The sequence below is a fragment of the Etheostoma spectabile genome, unplaced genomic scaffold (assembly GCF_008692095.1).
Source record: "Etheostoma spectabile isolate EspeVRDwgs_2016 unplaced genomic scaffold, UIUC_Espe_1.0 scaffold325, whole genome shotgun sequence".
In the NCBI taxonomy this organism is placed as follows: Eukaryota; Metazoa; Chordata; class Actinopteri; order Perciformes; family Percidae; genus Etheostoma; species Etheostoma spectabile.
In genome coordinates this window covers 266,376-269,894 of record NW_022605585.1, presented here as the reverse complement: position 1 = coordinate 269,894, position 3,519 = coordinate 266,376, and the positions used below count along the sequence as shown (strand labels likewise).

The 3,519-nt window shown below is 40.0% G+C and overlaps 1 protein-coding gene across 1 annotated transcript in view; it reads right to left on the bottom strand.

Annotated features, from left to right (window-relative positions):
• The window catches only part of LOC116686166 (adipocyte enhancer-binding protein 1-like), a 25,835-nt gene that overhangs the window by 2,277 nt on the left and 20,039 nt on the right, over nt 1–3,519 (bottom strand). The gene's annotated exons all lie outside the window — the stretch shown is intronic.

The following is a 3,519-nucleotide window of genomic DNA, read 5'->3' as shown; positions in this document are numbered from 1 at the left end:
AGCAGAAAAGTATTGAAGTGAAATAAGAATACATGACTCAGCTATTTGTTTCAAATGTTATATGCTTAATATTAAATTATCATAAAGCTATCTATCTATCTATCTATCTATCTCTATCTAGCTATCTCTATCTATCTATCCATTTATCTATACAATATAACAACTGCTAATAAACAAATGTAGCTTGCATTTTGCCTTTCGGTAGAAGTGAGGGTCATGGTTTTAAATATGACTCTCTGCTTGTTAATAAGAGTTTTTATAGGAGTGAATATTATAAAGCATTTTCAGGATGACTTGTATTTTGGGTTTTTACTGGGAAGTTACATTCTTTGTTAAACAAACCAAACAACACATACTACCCATGGCCGCCTGCGCTGCCCATAGATGGCCTGTCTCTTTAAAGAGAAAGCGGCAATTTTATCCGAATTGTAGATGTCAAGCGTATTTGTACGACCAAAAGGGGTTCGTTGGGCTCATAAATGAAAAATGGGTCAGATTTAACTAGTAGTTACTAGTAAAATTACTAGCATTTTTAACGTGTCATTCTTAGCTGCTCTTTTGCAAAGAGATAACGTCCAGAGTATCTAAGGTCCCTACTGCGTCATACGGCCTGTTATAAAGCATGTGGTACGATCCAGTTGTAAATATCCCATTCTAGAAAAACAACGTGTTTCTGTAGGTAGAAAGTAGTCAGTGAGAACCAGAAGAATGGATCTTTTCAGTAAAAATTACACACATACAGTGTAGAGTCCTCTGTAACAAGTAAAGCTGCATTTATAAATTGTTTTAAGTCAAAATACAAAGTATTAAGTTACCAAGTGTGAAAAGCCAAATTATTGCAGAATGGGCTTTCAGAGAAAATACACTATTATGTTGTTGTATTTTAATATATGGTGCATAATGTGTTTACACTTTGATGTGCAGCTGGAAAAGTTGCATCATTTTTAATTCTTATTGTTCTGCTGTGATGCACCCCCCCCCCCCCCCACGGATCAAAACTTTATCTTAACTGATATAAATCCAATATATCATCATTCATTAGTGGATTAGTTTTTTATTGTACATTTTGAATTTTGCAGAGTACCAAAATATTTGAAATATAAAGTAGAGGAGTAGAAGTGAAAGTGAGGGAAGAACACAAAATACTCAGTACAGTACTTTGTAATTAGGGCAGTACATTTGAGTAGAACTAGTTACTCGGGATGCAGTTTGTGCAGTACTGGTTACACCATTAAACCCCGTAGGTATGGAAGTGTTTATTGTGAAACCTTTTATACTAAAAGTCTGGCAAACAGTTCTGTATTTAATTCCAGCGAGAGGATGACGTATTCTCTGAGGAATGAGGGGAAATCTGACTAGAAGTCAAACACACTCTCCAAACCGAGGAAAACACCTGCCTCAAAACCCGTGCGTGTCCCTAGCGGCTTGACAGCGATGAGAGATCAACCTGTGTCCAAGGGCCGGAACTTTGGGTTCAACGGGGGGGGGGGGGCAAAAAAAGATTTGCAAAAATAGCGAGCTTTTGCACACAAAAAAATGAGCAAAATTAAAATATTTGTGAACTCCATGGACACTTAACTTTTTCTGCACTCTGTGGGATTTTCTTGGATCAATTTGTGCGTATGCCAAATGTCTTAATTTATGTAAACGAGCATTAAATAGGTTTTTGGGGGGTTGCAGTGGCAGTTTGTGACCCCCCCAACCCTCCACCCTGTAAATTGCCGACTCTGATGGTTGTCTGTGATGCGTAGTACTTATAGCAAAATAAAGGCTATCTTCCACCCACATACGGTGAAAAAGTCTCCTTCCATGCTTTCATCATGCTCGGCTGGATTACTGTACTTCGTTATCCATGGGGTCTACGTCAAAATCTTTAAATCATCTCCAGCTAGTCAAAACGTTAACCCTTTTACAAAAAAAAAACAACTGGGAACACATAAACCCAGTCTGGCCTCTCCAGCGGCTCCCGTCCGTTCAGGATATTTGTAAGATTTTATTGTTGTTTATAAGTGCTTTAAATGTCTGGCGCCCCCTTACCTGCTGATCTCTTATGCCCGTCATTCACATTCAGACAACTGAGGTCGACACAATCAGCTGCTCTGGGACGTCCGAGCATCAAGCTAAAAAATACAGGGCTTAGAGAGCTTTTGCAGTAGGCGCCCCCCACCTATGAACACCCCCCCCCCCCCCCCCCCCATTCCTATTAGAGCTGCACAGACTGACAAACGTTTAAGCTCGCTTAGACGTTTGCGCTTCTAACCTCGTAACCTGGAATTCCTGATGTTTAAAGTGTTGTTGTTGTCTCCCTGTGATCCACTTTGGGGTTAGGCTAATTTGTTTACACTTGTTATTTACATGTTAAAATCGACCCTGTTCAGCACTTTGGTCACGTTTGTTTTTTTTTAAATGTGCTATAGAAATACAAATGACGCGTTGGCTGACTGAGGGAGCGGACAGAGCCAGATCTCGCGGTCGAAGACCACAGGCTGCGTCCCTTCTGCGGCAGGAATGCGGATTGTAGCGCGCCACACGGGGGGGCTGAAATGACCCAGCACCGGGTGGTCTTGTCACGTTTTTTTTTTTCCCGTAGAACAACTGCGGAGAAGATCCAATCAATATTATGAATATGACCTACTCTAGCGTCAAGATATGAGGCTATTTGTTTGATTTCACGTCCCATTCAGGTAGCCGTCCTGCAGCCGTTGGTCCAGCATACCCGACTGTCGTTCCTTGACCCCACGAATTAGGCACGAACAAAGTTCCTCCCTGGGGTTGAAAAACCTCATATTTCATCTGTATGAAGTCTCCGGTTATGTCAAGAATGTGACTTTTGTTTTTAAAGTTTGTTGTGTATTTAAGATTGATTTCTCGGGGTCATTTTTGCTTACCCTTAAAACTCTGATGTCTAAGGGTATTTTTAAGCTATCTGTCTGCAAATTCTCCTTTTAAGGAGTATTTGCATTGGACTGGTTTCATCATATTGTTTCATAAGAACACATCCTCTCTTTGTATAACTATGCGCAAAAAAAAATCATTTCAGAGCTATGTGGTAAAGAAAGATCATTTGGGCTAAGGGTGCAGGAAATTATTTCTAACGTCTCTTGTGATAACACCTGATACTACGCTCATTGATTGGTGCGAATGTCTACAAAAGTCCCTTGGTTCTCCAAAAGTCTTCGTAATATGACACGGTGCGTCTCGGACCGGAGGGTTGACATCCGTGAAGTTTAACAAAACTTGTCTCTGAAAAAAGCACAGCAATGTTGAAAGTACACAAAAAAATGAACATCATGTTGATTGGGGTTCAAATTTGGACCCGTTATCAGTTAATTTCCTTCTTTTTCTTTTAATCAAAAAAATGGGCCCACGCAAAAAACGCGTGAAATGTCAACATCAAAACATCAAAAAAGCACCCACAACATTGAAAAAAAAGTAACAAAATTTGGAACCAGGTGATAAGAATGTTGAAAGAAAAAGTGACAAAAGGGGTTTCTTTGAATAAACCCCAGCCCCAACCCT